The sequence below is a fragment of the Bufo gargarizans genome, chromosome 5, assembly GCF_014858855.1.
Source record: "Bufo gargarizans isolate SCDJY-AF-19 chromosome 5, ASM1485885v1, whole genome shotgun sequence".
Classification (NCBI taxonomy): Eukaryota; Metazoa; Chordata; class Amphibia; order Anura; family Bufonidae; genus Bufo; species Bufo gargarizans.
Genome location: NC_058084.1, coordinates 149,787,819 through 149,811,256, shown reverse-complemented (window position 1 = coordinate 149,811,256; position 23,438 = coordinate 149,787,819).

Genomic DNA, 23,438 nt, shown 5'->3' with positions numbered 1-23,438 from the left:
TCTTTAGCCAAGATATTTCTCTCACCCAGCATGGGTATATGTAAAATGACACCCGAAAACACATTCCCCAACTTCTCCTGAGTACGGCGATACCAGATGTGTGACACTTTATTGCAGCCTAGGTGGGCAAAGGGGCACACATTCCAAAGAGCACATTTCGGATTTCACCGGTCATTTTTTACAGATTTTGATTGCAAACTACTTCTCACGCATATGGGCCCCTAAAATGCCAGGGCAGTATAACTACCCCACAAGTGACCCCATTTTGGAAAGAAGACACCCCAAGGTATTCCGTGAGGGGCATGGCGAGTTCCAAAACACAAAATGCCAGGGCAGTATAACTACCCCACAAGTGACCCCATTTTGGAAAGAAGACACCCCAAGGTATTTTGTGATGGGCATAGTGAGTTCATGGAAGTTTTTATTTTTTGTCACAAGTTAGTGGAATATGAGACTTTGTAAGAAAAAAATAAATAAATCATCATTTTCCGCTAACTTGTGACAAAAAATAAAAAGTTCTATGAACTCACTATGCCCATCAGCGAATACCTTAGGGTGTCTACTTTCCGAAATGGGGTCATTTGTGGGGGTTTTCTACTGTCTGGGCATTGTAGAACCTCAGGAAACATGACAGGTGCTCAGAAAGTCAGAGCTGCTTCAAAAAGTGGAAATTCACATTTTTGTACCATAGTTTGCAAATGCTATAACTTTTACCCAAACCATTTTATTTTGCCCAAACATTTTTTTTTATCAAAGACATGTAGAACAATAAATTTAGCGAAAAATTTATATATGGATGTCGTTTTTTATGCAAAATTTTACAACTGAAAGTGAAAAATGTCATTTTTTTGCAAAAAAATCATTAAATTTCGATTAATAACAAAAAAAGTAAAAATGTCAGCAGCAATGAAATACCACCAAATGAAAGCTCTATTAGTGAGAAGAAAAGGAGGTAAAATTAATTTTGGTGGTAAGTTGCATGACCGAGCAATAAACGGTGAAAGTAGTGTAGTGCAGAAGTGTAAAAAGTGGCCTGGTCATTAAGGGTGTTTGAGCTAGGGGGGTTGAAGTGGTTAAAGGGATCAGGGACCCTCAGGCCCGGTTGAGTAGCACCAGACACCCGCCACATACACGTATAATCAGAGGGGGATAGATAAGCGGAAGCTATCTGACAGCCTAGCTTGGGAGTAGTAATGTTTAATAACTCAGAATGAAGCCGGAGTTGAGTCGCCTTATAGTATATGAGAATATCGGGGAAGCCAAACCCAAGTCACTTTGGTAACGTGGTTTTGTGCAGCGCTGGTCCAGTAGGAAAATATACAACATTATCAAATATACAACATTATCATTGAATCACATGAAACAAGAGACTATTACCAAAAATTTTAAAGGGGTTCTCTAGAAATTAAGAAAATGAAAATATTTAAATATTACTTTATTATAAATATATTCCCAAATACCTTTCATTAGGTATAATGTCTCATTTTGTCTAGGGAGCAATCATTAGGAGAAAAAAAATGGCCCCCATCCTAATAGTAAACACAAAACATGTCCTAATCACACAGGAGGACAAGTTACTTCACAACACTGAGCTAAAGAGCGGCCTCGTCCTATTCTCTGTTCTACTTGTCAGGGATTATGATCCTAAATACAGCTGATAAGATCTTCAGCTGAATCTCTGTGGGAATGGAGTTCATGAGGAGACATGAAGTACAGAGAGGACAGGCTGTAGTAATGGATCATGCATACAAGTGCTGATGCTCATTAGCCACATCCCCACCCTCCTCTCTGTACATCATGTCTCCTCATGAACTCCATTGTCACAGAGATTCAGCTAAAGTTCATATCAGCTGTATTCAGGATCATAGTCCCTGACAAGCAGAGCAGAGAGGATGATGAGGCAGCTCTTTAGCTCAGTGTTCTGAAGTAACTTATCCAGCTGTGTGATTAGGACAGGTTTTTTTGTGTACTAATAGGATGGCGGCAATTTTATTTCCCGGAGAACCCCTTTAAGTATGAATGATCATTAGCCTATTGTGTGTTGAATAACTATGTTCTGTAAGTACATTTTAGCCTGTGATATTACTTTTTGCTAAGGAGGACCTGTTACCTTTCTGCTTTGAAATAACTTTGGTTTTTAGGGATCTTTATATGGATTTTTTATGCAGCGTATTGAGAAGTTTACATCTTAGACTTAAGCTTCATGAACATGACTATATTACAACTCTGTTTCATATAGAGCTATAATAGGGCTAGTATTGAGCTGCATGAGATTTAGGCTCCTGCATGAGGCCTTTGCTGTACCACTGTATAATTCCAGTTCCATCCCCTGCAGCTTCCAGCGCTTCATCTTCAATCCAACTTGCTGCTGCTGCCAAGATCTCATCTTCTTGGTTGCAAATTGTAGGTACCTGTATACCCTAACATTCCTACAGCCAATCACTGGGCTTAATGGTACATGGCACTTAGGCTAGTGATTGGCTGTAGCAGTAATGTTGAGATATCATCACTGAAGCCAAACAAACATGCTCCTCCCCGACTTTTCCTTTACCTCCTCGACTTCTCACGCTCCTACTGATTTCATCTTTGGCTGCTTGGCCTCCCTGACATCTCTCGCTTCTCACCGACTTCTTCTTTTCCTCTCGACTTCGCCCACTCCTCCTTGACTTTACCTTTCCCCTCACTTCTCCTTGAGGTTTCCTTTCGACTTTTTTTCAATCTTTTTTACTATCCTTGTCAGGATTATACTCAATAAACTATCCACTAAAAGGGCCACTAATCCCTAAAACCAAGAAAAATTAAGCTTAACCTCCTCTGGAAAGTTTGTCTGTAGTCCATTCTTCATGAACATCTGCAAGCTGTTGCAGAAAACAGTTAAGCAGATATATTGCAGTCCAGGGGCTTTGCTAGGTTAATACATTTGGGGCCTGGGTTTTGTCCCAGGTGTCGAATGTACTGCCTGCCAGCTAGATGCAACTGTATTGCCGTTCTCAGGATGGCAATCTGCATACCTCCCAACTTTTGAAAAGAGGAAAGAGGGATATTATGTGCGGTGAGCAAATTTTTCTACACTAGGTCATGCCTCTAACTCCGCCCACAAATAACAAAACACCTAATCCCACGACATGTCCTGCTTTCTGACAGACGCTATTATTTGTCCATTAAAGAAACAGACGAGTGACCAGCCTCATAAACTTTAATTGGTTATAAAAATGGCCTTGTGATGACTGTTACTTAAACATGCATATAGGTAGTGATGAGCTAACCACGGACCATACGTTATAGCCCTTCGTAACGGAATCCATAGCAGAGTCCTTAGATAACCCGAACCCTGTATACCAAACTTGAAAACAGAAGTTCGCTCATGACTACCTATAGGCTAAATAACATCGCTCCCCTCCTTCCAGCCCCTCCAACATACAGTCCCATGTACATAACATCACTATCTATCTACAGACTGTTGCAATGTACAGTCCCATGTAAATTACGGTACATCGCTCTGTAATTCAGCCTCCTCCAATGTACAGTCCCATGTAGATAACCTCACTCTCCTCCCTTCAAAGCTACAGTGCTAGTGAAATAACCTCTTCTTCCCTCCCAGCATATCCCCGGCTCTCAACCTCTTACATTGATTCGGTAGCAGTATGTTCTCGCCACTGCTAAACCCCACCTCTTCATCCACTGATCACATGGCTGTGATATCATTGCAGGTCCTTGAACTGCTGAGCTCTGCCTACTGACATCATCCCAGGTCCTTCAGCGACTGTAGACAGAGGAGGACGCTGAACAAATACGTCCTCCTCAGAGCTCCCCCTCCTGATGAGGAGGTTAGTGGAAAGTGGGGGAGGGGCAGCTGAGGTGAATGGTGAAGTGGGGAGCGGAGGGCTCCCTGCTTCACCATTATAATCAGCTGTCTCTGCGTCCTATGGAAGCAGAGAGGATCTACTAAAAGGAATGACAGAATGGAATGCCCATAGACTTTAACAGGAAAGTGGAATGCCCATAGAGAATAATGGACCAATTTTAAATAATCCCACTGAATTTGAAGAGTAAGCCTGCTACAGATTTATTTGATATGTTGAATGTTTCAGACACCAAGTCACGTTTTACTTCCCATTATAGTCTATGGGCATTCCATTGTGTCATTCCCCTTCTCATGGTGGTCCCCATGGGAATTCACATGGGACTGTATTTTGGAGGGGGCTGTAGATAGAGAGGGATGTTATTTACATGGGACTGTATATTGGAGTTGGCTGGAGAGATGGTGTGATGTTTTTTACATAGGACTCTATGGCGGAGGGATGGAAATAGTGTTATTTACATGGGACTATATATTGGAGGGGCTGAAGAGAAGGGGAGTGATGTTATTTACATGGGACTGTATTTTGCAGGGGGCCAGAGAGATAGTGTGATGTTATTTACCTGGGACTGTTTGGTGGAGGGAGGAATATAACTAAATAGAGCACTGCACGGGGCATTATAAATACTTGGGGCACTTCAGGGTGAGCCTTATAGTAGGGGGCAGTATAAATACTGGGGGTACTGTAGGAGTATTATAAATCCAGGGGACATTATAGGCATTCTTATTACTATTGGGGGCTCTTTAGGAGAAACTTATAGATCTGCCTTATTTCTACTAAGAGCACTATGGGGTGGGGGGGGGGGGGTTATTACTACTGAGGGGTCTGTAGAGAGATTTATTACCACTGGGGGAACAATAGGGGGCCTTGTTTCTACTGGGGGATCTGTGAGAGTATTATTTATACTGGGGGGCAGTATTACTAATGGGGGCATTCTTGGGGAGCATTATCACAATTGGGGGCACTGTAGGGGACAGTATTACTAATTAGGAAATTCTAGAAGGGAATTACTATTGGTGGGACTATGGGGAGCACTATTACTATGGGGGGCACTACTTTTTCTTCAGGATAGTATTTGGGGGTATTAGGGAGCACAGCAAGCAGCAGAATAACACTGTGGGGACTCCAAGATGGGGGATGATGATAGAAATGTGAGGAAGCTAAGATGTCTGTGTGTCACACTCTGCAGAGACGAGGAACGGCTGAAAGAAGTTGTACGGGCCAAATGGAGACGATGATGACAGAGAAGATCTACATCAAATGATGTCATCTGGGAGGCCCTGGATGTGACAGGTATGTGCTGCGATTCAGAGAACTGGGCCATATTCATTGGGGCTTGGGCCCCGGATTATTTGAGACCCTAGCAATGCCCCTGCTGCAGTCAGTGAGGGATCTTTTTTCTCTCTTTATCCCCATCTTTGGCTGGAGACTGACTATCTGCAGAGCTCACAGGCAGATATGAAGTTCGGCCAGGTGGCAGGGCTTAACACTGCATTCACTTTAACAGACTTTTAGACACTGTATGGAAGCTGCAAAACTTCAGCAGCTTCTCACAAAACCTCCCAGCCTCTTCATCCTGCTCACTCCACTCCGGTCAATTTCATTCATTCCATTTATCCATTGAGAGAAGCGAGGCGGGGGATGTATAGTTACATAGTTAATACGGTTAAAAAAAAGACATAAGTCCATCAAGTTCAACCAAGGGATAGGTGGGGAAGCGAATCTCAGAAGGAAATGAAACTAAGTAGATTTAGTATTCTGAGGTCTACAAAGTACTACAGTTCCACATGGTGTAACCAAATGTATTCTGTACTATTATTTGGAGATTCCTTCCAACAAATGAAATGTTGTGTGTGACAAAAGTTAGCCAGAAACTTTCTGCCTCACATGCTCTAGAGGGAAGGGTAGTAGACATGGCTGCAGCCTGAGACAACAATTCACTGCTATTCTATTGCATTTTTCATGGTCTGCGGTTGTGATATTTAATAAAACAAGATCAAATAACAAATACAATGAGATTTTTATTTTAGTTTTTTCTTTTTGTGTGTGTGTGTGTGTGTTTATATGCTGGCTGTAGTTTCCCTTTAAAACTCTTAAACTAGGGGCGGAGCCAACGGAGCATGGTGGAGGACGCTTGAACCTTGAGCTCCTCGCCACAACACCTGGCTTATAAGCTACAGAAGCGTTTATCACTGCCAAACCATGGGCAAGACCAGCAAGGAGAGAGGGAAGGAAGCGGAGGCTACCCCGAGAGTAAAGAAGTCGCACGGCGACATGAACAAATTCTTTCAGAAGAAGATGTCCCTCACGGCCGAGCGCGGCAAAATGGCGCCGGCTGACTACAGTGACGCGGCGCATGAGGAAGATGATTCAGACGGCGTGAGTTCATATGCGCATTCTGAAACTCGAGACCGGGAGAACCCGATCCCTATAACCAGGTCTTTTTTGAAGCACACTCTGGCGCAGGCCCTCTCTCCTGTAATGAAGGAACTGGCCGATATAAAATCTGAAGTGACCCATGTGGGGCAAAGAGTTGAGGCCTTAGAGGAAGTGCAAGCTGTGGTCATCCAACACAGTAAAGGTATGCAATCTCAAATGCGAGCGATACGCACACAAGTAAATAATGCCTACCTATATCTTGAGGACCAAGAAAATAGAGGGCGTCGGAAGAATGTGCGGCTGAGAGGGATCCCGGAGACAGTCTCTTCTGAAGATCTGACGGACACAGTTCGTAGCGTTTTTGCCATGTTGCTGGGACCGGATCGCGCAGCAGCCATTATAATAGAAAGGGCTCACAGAGCTTTGCGCCCAAAGCCCCCAGCAGGCGACCCTCCTAGGGACACCATATGCGCTTTACTTAATTTTCTGGACACTGCAGAAGTTCTAAAAGCGGCTAGAGAAAAAGAAGAAGTTCTTCTTGATAACAACAAGATCCTGCTGTTTCAGGACTTAGCCGCAAGCACTCTTGCTAAACGGAGAGCTCTGAAACCGTTGACGGCAGAATTAAGGGCGAGGAAGCACCCCATGAGATGGCTGTTCCCGTTCGGACTCAGTACCACAATAAACGGCAAACAGTTTTTGGTGAAACATCCAGACGACTTGCAAAAGATCTGGGAAGCTTTGGATATAGCACTGATGGAAATAACACCCTGGTTGCCGGTAGCAGATACTGACGAACTCCCCAAGTTAACGGCTACCTCTCCATGGAACAGAGCGGGGAAGTTCAAATCCCCTAAGAAGAGAGCAGGTTCTGCGGACTGAGTTTCCTCACGTGAGACGTTCACACCCTTGCCTAACCCTTTATTTTACTTTTTAGGGCTACATGAAGGGACTTGATATTACTATTATTTAATGTTTAATTGTTGATTTATATATAGGCGGGTTTGTGACAATGACATATTGGGTCGGGGGTTACAGCGCCATTACCAGATGAAACTGTCATCACAGTTGAAGGTTTTTGCTCCACATATAGAGTGTTCTGAGTGATGGCTAGGAGAATGATAGTAATTGTATAACCCTGACAGGGGATAATGAACCCAGAAATAGACCCGCAGTTATATATACTCACTGGTATAGTTTCCTTCATGTACCCGGTTTATATAAGGCAGGTAATATTATACCCAAGCCAGGGAGGTTGTACTCCGGATGAGATCGTGGCTCTCACCAATAAGTTACCTCCCCCCACATACATTCACATGTATGTCATTTCTGTTGCCTACGATAGTAGGTTTACAGCTTACCTCATCTACTATGAGGATCTGTTGTCAGTTTTAGTTAAATATTTGTTTTCCCTCCGGTCAGTTCAGGAATGGATGATATGGCTCAATGTGTACTGGTCCCGATTCACCTATGGCTAAAGTCACAGTAGTGTCTCTGAATGTGAATGGGATGAACACGCCGCAAAAACGCAGCCAGATATATCACATGCTCAGAAAAGAAAAAGCCGACATCACGTTTTTACAAGAAACACACTTCAGACATACACGTGTACCCAATATGGTGAACAAACACTTTAACATATGGTATCATGCTACCTATACGTCTGCAGCCAGAGGAGTCTCTATAGGGATTAATAGTGGTATACCCTTAGTTGTGCTGGATAAAAGAATAGACCCTGAGGGCAGATATTTGTTCATAAAAGGGAGAATTTTGAATTCCACGGTTACACTTGCCGCTTTGTATGCCCCTAATGTTAAGCAGGTATCATGGGTGGTCCAGACATTAGAAGAGCTTAAGACATTTACCGAAGGGACTCTCATTGTAGGGGGGGATCTCAATCTAGCTTTAGATTTTTCAAAAGATTCCACTTCCAGACAGGCTTCTATACCTAGGAAACAGATCCGAAGGATTCAAATTAGTCTTGCGGATTTGGATATTTCAGACATTTGGAGGATACTCCATCCGAGCGAGAAAGATTATACGTATTTCTCCCATGTTCATAGATCCTATCAAAGATTGGATTATTTGTTTTTATCTAATTCGGCTTTATTATCAGTAACTAGTGCTCGGATCGGGAATATTACTGTTTCGGATCATGCACCTGTCAGTTTTTGTTTTAGGCTTCAGGACATCCCACCTAAGGCTTGGTCTTGGAGGCTCAACACCACGCTTATAGAAGATGCGGTTAATAGGGACCTCATTAATGATAAAATATTAGATTATTTCAAGTTTAATGACACTCCTGAAACATCCAAAACTATACTGTGGGAGGCCCATAAAACTGTTGTGAGAGGGGAACTGATTAGTATAGGAACTAGGGTAAAAAAAACTAAGAGCAAACAAGGTAGAAGCACTCTTATTACAAATTTCTGACCTGGAAAGGAAACATAAGTCCAATATGTCAGAAGAAGCCTAAAATAAGTTGAATTTATTACGTTCTCAGTTAAAATATGTACTCAATGTCAAATCTGCTAGAGCTTTACAAAAGTTAAGGTTTAAATATTATTCTCATGGACACAAGGGTTCGAAACTAGTGTCGGCTCTTTTGAAGGCCCAGAGGAATAAGACTTTTATTAGTGCGATAAAAACTAAAACAGGTAATAGAATGACTGCAACCCCTGCCATTGCAGAGGAATTCTGCAAATTCTATACCTCGTTGTACAACTTAGAGGAAGCCCCTGGAAGTGCGCCACACCACAGACAGGACCAGATTGATAAGTTTCTTCAATCTATTCAAATACCCACCCTCTCTGAAGATGGGAAAGCCAGCTTATTAATGCCCTTTACTATAAAGGAGATAGAAACAACCCTACACACTATCCCGTCGGGCAAAAGTCCGGGACCAGACGGATTCCCGATTGCATACTATAAAAAGTTCAAGGAAATATTATTGCCCCATTTCACTAATTTATGCAACTCTCTGATGTCGGGTTTGTCTCTCACTCCCCAGGCCCAAATGGCTCATATCACTATTTTACATAAAGAAGGGAAAGACCCTGAGGAATGTGGTAGTTATAGGCCTATCTCATTGCTCAACACTGATTTGAAGTGGTGGGCGAAGTTATTGAGTCAACGCATCTCCAAATTACTTCCTGATCTAATAGGGGAAGAACAAGTAGGTTTTGTGCCGGGGAGGGAGGGAAGACACAACATCAGCAGAGTTTTACACTCCATTTTTGTAGCCAAGGAAAAAAGGACCCCGCTACTGCTCCTAGGGACAGATGCTGAAAAGGCGTTCGACAGAGTTAATTGGCTTTTCATGAAAGCCTGTTTGGTGGCATTTGGTTTTCCGTTACAGGTCATAGATGCTATATTTTCACTATACTCAGCACCTTCGGCCAAAGTGTTGGTTAATGGAGCTCTGTCGGACGCCTTTCAGATTAACAATGGAACTAGGCAGGGATGCCCGCTATCCCCAACCCTGTTTGTTTTGACCTTGGAGACCCTCTTACTGAAGTTTAGGCAATCCCCCATTATTGAAGGATTGAGAATTGGAGGTATTCATCATAGGATGGCGGCATTTGCAGATGATCTTCTTTTGATGATTACGAATCCACAGGAGGCCTTGCCTCATGTTTTAGGAATTTTTGAACAGTTTGGAGGGGTCTCTAACTTCAAAATAAATATGGATAAATCTGAAGCATTAGGTATCTCTTTAAACCATACCAAAAGGAAACAGCTAGAAGCTTTGTCCCCATTTAAATGGCCCTCTGAAGCTATAAAATACCTTGGGATCATGGTACCAGCAAATCCAGCTCACCTCTTCAGGTTAAATTATACCCCCTTACTTAACAAAATAAAAGGTTTCCTTTCTAAACCTTCATTACCCAATCTATCCTGGTTAGGGAGGAAAAATGTTCTGACAACTTATGTCCTGCCTCAGGTCATGTACACTTTTAGGTCTCTTCCAATTAGGGTGCCCAAGTCTTTTCTGAACAAATTGAAATCTTTCATGGGTAGGTTCCTTTGGGCCGACAAGAGAGCCAGACTGTCTTATGCACTATTAACCAGACGTAGGAAACAAGGGGGTATAGCCCTTCCGGATCTCTCTATGTACATCCAGGCTATCCACTTAGAAAGGTGGCTGACACTTTCTAGGGCGCATTCTGTCCCCATGCATATATCTCTAGAAAAAGCTATTTTGGGAGTGAATCAAGAACTCCTCCTTTGGAGACATAATAACAAACCCCCCAATAGACAGGCAGTCTTAAGTGACATCACGAGGTGTACAATTGCACACTGTAATAATTCTTCAGCTCTTAATATGGGTCAAGATCGCCTTTCACCCATGGTGCCTCTTCAGTTTCTTCCACACTTGCTCTCAATTTCACCGAGTAATTGCCCTAAGATTTGGGGATTTGCTCATGATCTCAGATTGGGGAACTTGGTGAAATTGGGCCCAAACATTGATTATTATACAACTCTAACTGGTAAATCGGTAGTTGAAATAGATATGATCCAAAAATGGGATTTCGAGAGTACTTGCGCCAGGTTTTTGAGATCGTCCCTGTTGCCTCTTCCAGATCCTACCTGGTTGGAAAATTATGTCCTTCTCCCATCCTCCCCTCCAAAATGCCTCTCGGTGATATATAGACAATTACTGTCTGGTAGAGATATGCAGACTCCAGCTTATTTGAGGGAATGGGAGAGAGAACTAGGTATCACACTGAGTGAACGAGATAAAGCATTTGTGCTATCTCACTCCCATGGATTTTCAAGGTGTGTGCGGGTCCAAGAGAATTCAGTTAAGATACTGACTAGATGGTATCGTACACCGGAATTTCTCCACAAAATTAACTTACTCCCCTCAAGTGAATGCTGGAGATGTTCCAATGGGATCGGTAACATCTCACACATTTGGTGGGAATGTCAGTCACTGAGACATTTCTGGCATGAAATCGAAACCACCATTAATAAGGTATGCCATGTTAATATTGCTCTCACTGGCCCGCTGATCTTATTATGGCGCCCAGAGAAAGACTTTAGACCGAACAAATCCTCGCTAGCTACCCACATGATTACAGCTGCAAAACTCCTTATTCCTATTAAGTGGAGGGAGGTGGATCCACCAACCTTAGCAATGTGGTATGAGAAAATGAATTTAATATGTCGGATGGAAGAGTTGGCAGGATGGGAAAATAATAATAGGAAATTGTTTCTTAAAATATGGCAGCCTTGGCTAGTACATATGGAAGAGAGATATGCTCAGGGAACAGATTAGCGCAGCTTCCAACGAAGTGTATAACTGAGACTGTGTGTTTCATCCAACCAAATTCACTCACATTCATTCACATTCATTCACATTTTATATAGATTCCAGAGGAATAGGTTCAGAGGTGATAATATGAAGACTTAATATTTGACTTCCTGACTGACTTGTTTTCCCTCCCCTTGTTGTCCTTTTGTTTAATGGTTTTCAGGTAATTGTTTTATACTGCCTGAAGTAGGGGGGGCAGCGACGAGGGGGATGCCTCGCCGGCCAATTTTGTGTTGGTAGCCTTAGGGTACGAAACAGCATGAATGGTAGAGCCACTGGACTCTAGCTTTGTAGGCTATTATATGATTTTTATTAAGTATGGCTGGAGAGGACTTGCCCTGCTGGTCAATCCTCGCTCTGCTTTGTATGAAGAACAAAATGATGTACAAGGATTGGATATGTTGTCTTTAATATCAAATGCACTTACCTGATCACTGTATGTCTATATGCGGAAAAATGTTACAAATAAAGATTTTCAAAAAAAAAAAACTCTTAAACTGTTCTGCCTGTGAAATAAGATGATTTTCTTATCAGCCTTAACTTCTCCTATGCCATTGTTTTTTTTTGTGAATGATTTTTTAAAACTTTTATAATGTATCATTTTCTAATGAAAAGAGGCTTATTTCTTTGAGCTTTCTAAGGCTACTTTCACACTAGCGTTCGTCGGTCCGCTCGTGAGCTCCGTTTGAAGGAGCTCACGAGCGGACCCGAACGCTTCCGTCCAGCCCTGATGCAGTCTGAATGGATGCGGATCCGCTCAGACTGCATCAGTCTGGCGGCGTTCAGCCTCCGCTCCGCTCGCCTCCGCACGGACAGGCGGACAGCTGAACGCTGCTTGCAGCGTTCGGGTGTCCGCCTGGCCGTTCGGAGGCGTGCGGATCCGTGCGGATCCGTCCAGACTTTCAATGTAAGTCAATGGGGACGGATCCGTTTGAAGATGCCACAATGTGGCTCAATCTTCAAGCGGATCCGTCCCCCATTGACTTTACATTGAAAGTCTGGACGGATCCGTACTAGGCTATTTTCACACTTAGCTGTTCTATGCTAAAAATAATGCAGACGGATCCGTTCTGAACGGAGCCTCCGTCTGCATTATTATGAGCGGATCCGTTCAGAACGGATCCGCCCGAACGCTAGTGTGAAAGTAGCCTAAGTCAATGGGGACGGATCCGTTTGAAGATGCCACAATATGGCTCAATCTTCAAGCGGATCCGTCCCCCATTGACTTTACATTGAAAGTCTGGACGGATCTGGACGGATCCATCCGAGGCTATTTTCACACTTAGCTTTTATATGCAGATGGATCCGTTCTGAACGGAGCCTCCGTCTGCATTATTATGATCGGATCCGTTCAGAACGGATCCGATCGAACGCTAGTGTAGTAGCTAGTAGCTTTAAGCTTATTTTTACTGGGGCAGCAGAAGGTATCCACTCTCTGGCAAGCACTTTAGACCTGTAGCTACTTTTGCCTGCGGCCTCTAAAGGGATGCCATAATCAGCATTATCTGCAATCTTTATAGTTGTGGCTGTAAAAGCAATTCACTATGAACAAAAGTAAAGAAATTATAGGCTTTTTTAAAAACTGGTCCAATTTATTTTAGTGGAGGTATTATCTTAATTGTCCACAAGATGGAGCATGTGCTTTGTTTTTCTCTATTGAGCGTAGCCATCATCTCTAGGGATGAGCAAATCGACTCCGAATGAAACATCCAAAGTCGATTTACATAAAACTTTGTTCCAATATTAGAATGTATTGGCTCTGATGAGCCGAAGTTATGTGAACTGTAAAAAAACATTTCCCGAACTCGGATTCGGTTCCAAGTGGTACCTTGGAACCAAACCTGAGTTTGGGAAATGTTTTTTCTCAGTACAAATTAAATTATGAAGTTATTACCCAAAGTCTCGCGAGACTTCGCAAAGCAATAACTTCGGCTCATAGGAGCCAATACATTCTAATACTGTACGGAACTCCTGCTCCGTACAGTTTTGGAACAAAGTTTTATGTGAATCGACTTCGGATGTTTCATCCAAAGTTGATTCGCTCACCCCTAATCATCACTGCACAGTAAAAAATAAAATAAAATAGATAAAACATAAAATAAATCCCTTAAAGAGCTCTCCTGACATGACTGTTTCTGTAAATACTACAATAATGGAGCATCTTTTCTTTGTATTTTGACATTCTTCTTTTGTTACACAGTAGATGTATGAATGCTGACGACTAGGTGTTACCATTTTGTTTGTCAATAAGGTGTGTCTAGAACACAGTATGACACTGTAAATGAGTGTCCTTATGCCCTATTAGGACATATTAATGTAATCAATCTGTGATCTGTGTGTTTTAATTAGGGCTCTTTCACACGAGCAAGTTTTCTGTCCGGATGTGATGTGTGTAGATACGTAACACATAGCATCCGGACTGAATCCTGACCCATTCATTTTGATGGGTATGTATACACGAGAGTGGTTTTTTTATGCATGATTTCTGCATTCAGTAAAAATATTAGCATATTCTATATTGTGCGCTTTTCATGCAGCACTGGTACCATAGAAGTGAATGGAACTTCATTGATGATTGCTAGAAAATGTAAATTGCTATTCTTCACGTGTGAGAAAAACGCATGCAATTCGGATAAAAAAATGCACATGCTGAATGCAATCTCAGAAAACAACCTGATTAAATATGTGTGCAAAACCTTCAGTTTTTCCCTGGACAGATCCTGACACAATCTGTACTGCTTGTGTGAAAGAGGCCTTAGGGTTGGCCAGATCATTGCTAACAAGCGTTTGTAGGAATGCTCGTTAGCGATTATCTGCCTGTGTAAAGTTTCCGCATATTACCCCATGAACGGGCAAATGCTTGTTCATCAGGTAATCACATCTTTTATGCATACATTGCTTAGGCTAATATTCCTGACTACCAGGAGTACATATGGCTAGAGCCCAAGGGAGCTCAATCCATGATGGTGCCAAGGAGCAGTGCTAGCTGTGGGGCTCTGTGCGTCAGAGCCCCAGTTATCCATAGTTGGGCAGTAGAGTACTTGGGTCTGCAGCTCTACTCCAGAGTCCCAGAAACACAAATCCCAAGCTCACCTTTGCAAGTCCTGAAGATGGGTACCTGGCTTAAAGGGGTTGTCTCATCATGGACAATGGGGGCATATCGCTAGCTGTGGGACCCGTGCCTATATCGAGAATGGGGCCCCACAAGTGAAGGAGGGCGCACTGCGCATGCGCGGTATGCTCCCATTCACTTCTATGGGGAGCCGGCTTGGTGGTAGCCAGACCGGAGTCCTCCAGTCACCACCTTGCGTGGCTCCATTTACGATATAGGTGCGGGTCCCAGAATTGGGACCCGAACCTATAAGACAATGTGGCGATATGCCCCCATTGTCCATGATGAGACAACCCCTTTAAGAACATTGCAGAAAGCAAATCCCCCACAGGTGTGGGACGCATGGAGCTCTAATACTTCAGAGTCTCTTCCTTTGGTTCTTCTTCTTGCACGTTGCACCTCTTCCTCTCAGGCAACATGAGGAAGGGGAATGGGCACAGCAGGTGAAAATTAATGTGTAAAAAAAAAAAATCTAATTCAAATCACACCCCCTTCCAATGTTATACATAAAAATAAACAATACAAAATAAACATAACAGGTATCACCTTATCCCAAAATGCCCAAACTATTTAACATATAAAATCCATGATTCGCCATTTTTGGTCACTTTATCCCAAAAACTTTATCCAAAAATGATGTTTTAATATATGCAAATTAGCCTCTAGGAGCAACGGAGGTGTATACCTAGAGGCTCATCTCTCTCTGCAACTGCTGTACCCTCTCCACTTTGATTGACAGGGCCTAACAGTAAAAACATTATCATTTGATTGGATTAACAAGCACTCATACATCCAAGGCTGTATCTAGGATGTTGATATGGGTTAGTGCAAATATTGTGGTGGTGGAGAGGTATAGTTGGGAGAACTGGTTTTGTGATGACTACCTTAATATTTGGCGATCCTCTAATAATGTATTTGAAAATATTAATATTAATCCATGAAGCTCTTAATCATTAATATACAATGTATTTATAATATAAGAAAATGTAGATTAGACTAAAACTAAAGATAAAAAGGTCAGATAAAATTCACAGTTTAAAAAAATCAATCAGTGTCTCTCTGTATTGTCAGTTAGTTCGGTATTTTCATAATTAATAAATGAGCTTGAAAGAAATCTCTTCTCCAGTGAAACTTGTGCCAAAATATATAAACAATAGAAGAATAAAAGAAAAAGAAGTAAAAAAAAGAAAAAGAAAAGAAGTAATAAGAAAAATATAAAAATATAAAAAGTACATACATAAATAAGTTGGTGATGAGTCTTAAAGAATAATTTTTTTCTTAGTGGTGATATAAAGATGATATAAAGATTTATAGTGATAGGTGATTGTGTCCTTTTGGTTTGTACTTACAGTGGGATGCGAAAGTTTGTGTAACCTTGTTAATGGTCATGATTTTCCTGTATAAATTGTTGGTTATTACAATAAAAAATGTCAGTTAAATTTATCATATAGGAGACACACACAGTGATATTTGAGAAGTGAAATGAAGTTTATTGGATTTACAGAAAGTGTGCTATAATTGTTTAAACCAAATTAGGCAGGTGCTTAAATGTGGGCACTGTTGTCATTTTATTGATTCCAAAACCTTTAGAACTAATTATTGGAACTCAAATTGGCTTGGTAAGCTCAGTGACCCCTGACCTACATACACAGGTGAATCCAATTATGAGAAAGAGTATTTAAGGGGGTCAATTGTAAGTTTCCCTCCTCTTTTAATTTTTTTTCTGAAGAGTAGCAACATGGGGGTCTCAAAACAACTCTCAAATGACCCGAAGACAAAGATTGTTCACCATCATGGTTTAGGGGAAGGATAAAGAAAGCCGTCTCAGAGATTCCAGCTGTCTGTTTCCACAGTTAGGAACATATTGAGGAAATGGAAGACCACAGGCTCAGTTCAAGTTAAGGCTCGAAGTGGCAGACCAAGAAAAATCTCGGATAGACAGAAGCGACTAATGGTGAGAACAGTCAGAGTCAACCCACAGACCAGCACCAAAGACCTACAACATCATCTTGCTGCAGATGGAGTCACTGTGCATCGTTCAACTATTCGGCGCACTTTACACAAGGAGATGCTGTATGCGAGAGTGATGCAGAGGAAGCCTTTTCTCCGCCCACAGCACAAAAAGTCCCACTTGAGGTGGGCTAAAGCACATTTGGACAAGCCAGCTTCATTTTGGAATAAGGTGCTGTGGACTGATGAAACTAAAATTCTGTTATTTGGCCATAACAAGGGGCGTTATTCATGGAGGAAAAAGAACACAGCATTCCAAGAAAAACACCTGCTACCTACAGTAAAATATGGTGGTGGTTCCATCATGCTGTGGGGCTGTGTGGCCAGTGCAGGGACTGGGAATCTTGTCAAAGTTGAGGGACGCATGGATTCCACTCAGTATCAGCAGATTCTGGAGACCAATGTCCAGGAATCAGTGACAAAGCTGAAGCTGCCCTGGCGCTGGATCTTTCAACAAGACAACGACCCTAAACACTGCTCAAAATCCACTAAGGCATTTATGCAGAGGAACAAGTACAACGTTCTGGAATGGCCATCTCAGTCCCCAGACCTGAATATAATAAAAAATCTGTGGTGTGACTTAATGAATGAACTAAAGATGTTTTGTAAAGAGGAATGGTTCAAAATACCTTCAACCATAATCCAGACTCTCATTGGAACCTACAGGAAGCGTTTAGAGGCTGTAATTTCTGCAAAAGGAGGATCTACTAAATATTGATTTCATTTCTTTTTTGTGGTGCCCAAATTTATGCACCTGCCTAATTTTGTTTAAACAATTATAGCACACTTTCTGTAAATCCAATAAACATCATTTCACTTCTCAAATATCACTGTGTGTGTCTCCTATATGATATATTTAACCGACATTTTTTATCGTAACAACCAACGATTTATACAGGAAAATCATGACGATTAACAAGGTTGCCCAAACTTTCGCATCCCACTGTATTTGTTAACTTGAGTCAATTCATTTATAAAGTGCAATATTGCTGAGCTCAGTAATTATTGCAATACTGTGTATTGATGTTTGCTACTAAGTAGCTAGATTACCATATTGGGGTTAGTGCTGGGGGCAGTTGCTGCTTTCGCCGGCCGTATCTCTCCCTTTAGTCCGCGGTGTGGTAATGGTTTCCTGAAGTTGGCGTCCCATATGTTGATGCGCTTCACCACTGTGTTTAGGGGTTGCAGGAATCTCACCCCAGCTGGATGTTCGCCCACCTATTTCTGCAGTCAGCGATATTCTCTCTTATTTGTGGGTGATGATTTTTATCCTTGATACTTTTGGCATATATATTGCAAATAGCAGTTTATTTAGATTGCATTCATATAATCCCCTTGTTCCACTGCATCTCTTTAGGTGAGCCACCACACACTTAGTCATTTTTAAAAACATCATCATGCCTGGCCCTGTCAATCAAAGTGCATGGGGCGCAGCAGTTACAGAGAAAGCCGAACCTCTAGGTGTAACGGCAACACCCCGTTGCTCCTAGACCTTCATTTGCTTCATATTTCTTTTCAATGCAGGCACATATGAACTTGGGACCAAAACAGTTGCCTTCAGCTGCCAAGCGCACAGGTCATCCAGTTACATAGGTGCAAATCTTTTGACAGATGCCCGTTAAGGGGTTGTGCAAGAATTTACCATTGATGGCCTATCCTAAGGGTAGGTCATCAATATCAAAACCTTGGACAACCTCTTCAAAAGATAAAAAAATAAAAAGTTGTGAGAATATATGTATTTAGCCCCCTTTGCTAGGAAACCCCTAAATTAGGTCTGGCAAACGAATTAGCTTCCAAAGTCACATAATTAGTTGAATAACCAGTTAAAGACTGGGCTAGTGGGCTACTTCCCCTGTTCATGCATCTTTGAAAGTCATAACTTTTTTCTGTTCGGTTATAAATAATTTTCTGTAAAATGCTGTAAATATTTATTTAATGTAAAACAGAGTTTTATTAATTGCAGCTCCACATATATGGTTTATACTATAGTTTGTGAGCACTGCAATAAGCAATATTTTGGATGTACAACTAGGACCTTACCTAAACATATTCAGACATTTAGTGGACATACATAGTTCTGATCACAGGAACATAGAGAGAGAGCAACAGAGAGAGCACATAAATCACTACACGTCAAAATACAGTAAATAAAAAAAAAAAAAAATGTTTTTCCTGATCAATCTGCATTCAATACCCTATATTGACAAAGTGAAAAGAGAATGTTTGAAATAGTTGCAAATTAACCACTTCCCAACCGCCCATTGACTATAAACGTGCTGGGCTGCTAATCGTGGAGCTCCTGTGCTGGGGGTCTGCTGTCAATGACAGCAGGGCACCCCAGAGACAAGGCAGGGACAGTTCCCAGGTGTTCCTGCCTTCAGGGTCGCTGTATACACAGCACTGAACGAGCGCTGTGTGTATAGCAAGGAAGCAATGTGCCTGTCCCAACCCGGTGGTCATGTGACCGTCGGGGGACTGTAGGAGCTGTTGGGTCTTCCACAGACCATGATCAGCCCTGCAGTGACACTGTACAGCACGGTATTATGCTGTTCAGCCTCTCTGGGGGGTGTATTTCCCCTGTAACTGGGGCTACTATGTCAGCCCTATTTACAGGAGAAATCAAAAGTGGAAAAATAAAAATAAAGTTAAATGTCCCCCCAGATGTCTTGTATGACCTTATGGGGGATACAAAATGTAAAATAAAAAAAAATAAAGTGTTTTATAAATAAAATAAAAAAGTTTCACATGTAAATTTTTTTTGGGCCCAGATGCTTAAAAACACCTGATACTGCCACCTGCTTCACTGGAGGAATGGTATTGGGCAGGTTATGGGTGGTGCCTAGTTTACTCCAGACATGATGCTTAGAATTAAGGCCAAAAGGTTTAATCTTGGTGTTGTGAGACCAGAGTCCATTAGAGGCTTTTTTTTTGCAAACAGGGTTTCATGTATATGTTGCTGAGAGAAGGCTTCTTTCTGCCATAAATCCCATATTAGTGGCATCTGGAAATGCCTCCCATCTGCACACTGGATCTTTGAAACTCAGCCAAAAACAATTATTGGGTTCCTGGTCACCTCTGTTACCAAGCGATCAGTTGTTGGGGCAGGCAGCCCTTGGAAAAGTCCTAGTTGTTCAAAATGTCTTACATTTAAGAATGATAAAGTCCACTGTGCTCTTGGGAACTTTCAGTGCAGCAGTGTACCAGTCTCCAGATCTATATCTCCACACAATCCTGTCTACGAGCTCTACAAGCAGTTTTTTTCCTCCTTCTTCCTCCTGGATGGGTTTTGGACTGATATGCATTGTCAGCTGTGAGACCTTATATAGAAAGAAAGAAAAAGGGGTGTGTCATTTAAAGACCTTCTGAATGCATTGTATATTTATATAATAACTCACCCAATTAACCTAATCAGCATATACATAAATATGCCACCACCCCACCAAATAAAGGGAATGTTAAAATCACTTTTCTATGTTATTTTTAATTTTCCATTTCAGTTTTTACATTTAAACTAAAACCAAAAATCCTGAAAATCCTGCAGTTTTTGCACTGGCCACTATGTCTAATAATTGGCCAGTGCAGATCACTTTACTGCAGTTATATATTATTCTAAACCTTCCTGTAATGATAAGGAAGTATCTGTCATGAGTAAAGGGGAAGGGATAAACACCAGATAGACACAAAAGAAATACAACAGTCTAGGCCTCAAAAGCTAAGGAAGAGGGATGGTGAACTCCTAGTAATTCGAGCCCTAGGATAGATAGCAGGAGACGAGGCAGTTAGTTCCTTCCCAGATGAATAAACCCACGTCTCCCTGAGGCTTAGAACCAAAACACAACAGAGAACAACAAACACAACAGGCAACTTGTACTTAGCTTTGAGATGAATAGAGAAGCAGGAGATCCAAGACAAACAAGCTCTAGCAACTCCAAGAGGAAATATCAACCGCATGGTCAGCAGTCAGCAGTGTGAGGCGGACCTAAATAGAGCCTCATCACTGATAACAAGCAGAACCTGAGGAGAGGTGAGATCCTGCCAAACAACAACATACAAAGAGGAAAACAGAGAGACTTGTCAGATAGCCTCACGTGCAGCAAGTCTATCCGATCTTCTCACCTCTGTCACGGGAGGGACTGTGACCTCTATGTATAGAAATTAAATCTTATCTTTTCCTTCCTTGTACAATGACCTCTTTACAGGGCACAGAGTGTGCCTAGAAAACTCTCCGATCATGGTTTTGGAATCTTTCCCAGCCTGATAAGCATCAGCAACTCTTTTTCTGAGATCTTCAGAAATCTTCTTTGTCCATGCCATAATACATTTCCATAAACGTGTTGTGAAGATCAGATCTTGATAGATCACAAGAACACTGTTCTTTAATCACTCCCAGACCGGGCCATTTGCCCCCTTCCTGACTAGGCCTAATTTAGCAATTCTGACATGTGTCACTTGTGGTAATAACTTTGGAACTCTTTTACTTATCCAAGCCATTCAGAGATTGTGTTCTTGTGACACATTGTACTCCATGTTAATAGTAAATGTGAGTCAATATGTTTTACCTTTATTTATAATAAAAAATCCAAAAGTTAACGAAAATATTTTAAAAAAATCACAGTTTTCTAAATTTGAATCTCTCTGCTTTTAAGACAGATAGTGATGCCTCAAAAAATATTCAATAATTAACATTCCCCATATATCTACTTTGTGTTGGCATCATTTTGGCAATGTAATTTTTTTTTTTTAGGACGTTAAAAGGCTTAGAAATTTAGTAAGAAAATTTCCAAAACCCACTTTTTAAGAACCAGTTCAGGTCTGAAGTTTCTTTGTGGAGCTTACATAGTAGAAACTCCCCACAAATTACCTGATCGTAGAAACTACACCCCTCAAGTTACTCAAAACTGATTTTACAAACTTTGCTAACCCTTTAAGTGTTCCACAAGAATTAAATGAAAATGGAGATGAAATTTCAAAATTTCACTTTTTTGGCAGATTTTCCATTTTAATCCATTTTTTACTTTAACACATCGAGGGTTAACAGAAAAACAAAGCTCAATATTTATTACCCCTATTCTGCAGTTTACAGAAACACCCCTCATGTGGTCATAAACTGATGTGAGGGCACACGGCAGGGCGCAGAAGAAATGGAGCACCATATGGTTTTTGGAAGGCAGATTTTGCTGGACTGGTTTTTAGATGCCATCCTGATGCACCGTTACAGTAGAAACTCCCAAAAAGTGACCCCATTTTGGAAACTAGGGGATAAGGTGCCAGTTTTATTGATACTATTTTGGAATACATATGATTTTTAATTGCTCTATATTACATTTTTATTGTGATATTTTTATAGAGCAGGTTGTTACAATGATATCAAATCTTTGTTTCATTTAAAAAAAAAAAAAAATTATATGTTTTTGTGTCTCCATTCTCTGAACGCCATATTTTTTTTAATTCTTCTGCCGATCATCTTGTGCAGGGACTCGTTTTTTGTAGGAAGAGTTGATGTTTGTATTGGTACCATTTTTGGGTACATATGATTTTTTGATCATTTATTATTACACTTTGTGGGGCAAGGTGACCAAAAAATAGGTTGTTTTAGCACAGTTTTTATTTATTTAATTTTACAGCATTCACCTGAGGGGTTAAGTCATGTGGCAATTTTATAGAGCAGGTCGTTACAGATGTGGAAATAAGTAATATGTCTACTTTTTCTTATTTATTTAAGTTTTATACAATAATAGCATTTTTGAATTTAAAAAAATGATGTTTTCGTGTCTCCATAGTCAGAGAGCCATAGCTTTTTTATTTTTTGGCTGATTGTCTTAGTCAGGGTCTCATTTTTTGCGGGATGAGGTGACGGTTTGATTGGTACTATTTTAGGCGGCATATGCTTTTTTGATCGTTTGGACTTTATGTGATGTTAAGTGACAATAAATGGCCTTTTTGGCACTTTTTTATGGTGTTTATCAGACGGGGTGGATTTTTTTTCACTTTTGATTTCTCCTGTAACTGGGGCTGACAACCAGCACTAGTGCAGGAAAATGTGAGTTTTTATTAAAGATGATGTGTGTGTGTAACAGAACTGTATGTTTGTAGCAGAGCTGTATGTGTGTACCAGAACTGTATTGACTTTTGCAGTCTGTATGTGTGTACCATAACTATATGGTTGTAGCAGGCTGTATGTGTGTGGCAGAGCTGTAGAGGGTGTAGTAAAGCTGTATGTAAGAGAGTTGTATGTGTGTAGGAGAATTGTATGTGTGTAGGAGAGTTGTATGTATGTAGCAAAGCTGTATGTGTGTAGTAGAGCTTTTTGTGTGCAATAGAACTGTATGGGTGTAGCAGGCTGTTTGGATGTAATAGAACTGTATGTGTGTAGCAGAGCTGTATATATGTAATGGAACTGTGTGTGTGGCAGGGCTGTATATGTAAAGCAAAGCTGTATCTGTGTGTAGCAAAGCTGTATTGGTGCATGGCAGGGCGGTTTGTGTATAGCAGAGCTGTGTGTACCAGAACCATGTGTGTCTCTAGCAGAACAAGAAGCATGGGTGAACACAATAGAGCAATGACAGGAGACACATTTATTTGGATAGGTACTTTTAATGAGGTGACCACATACACCATTGCTGGTTCTTACAATGGTCAGCAGATGACACACTAAGGGTAGCAGGAGCTGACCAAAATTATCCCCCAACCCCACGCTACACCCTAGAGTTACTGACCTTGACCCTCTCCGCTACAGTAAACCACATTCCCTTCAAAGAGG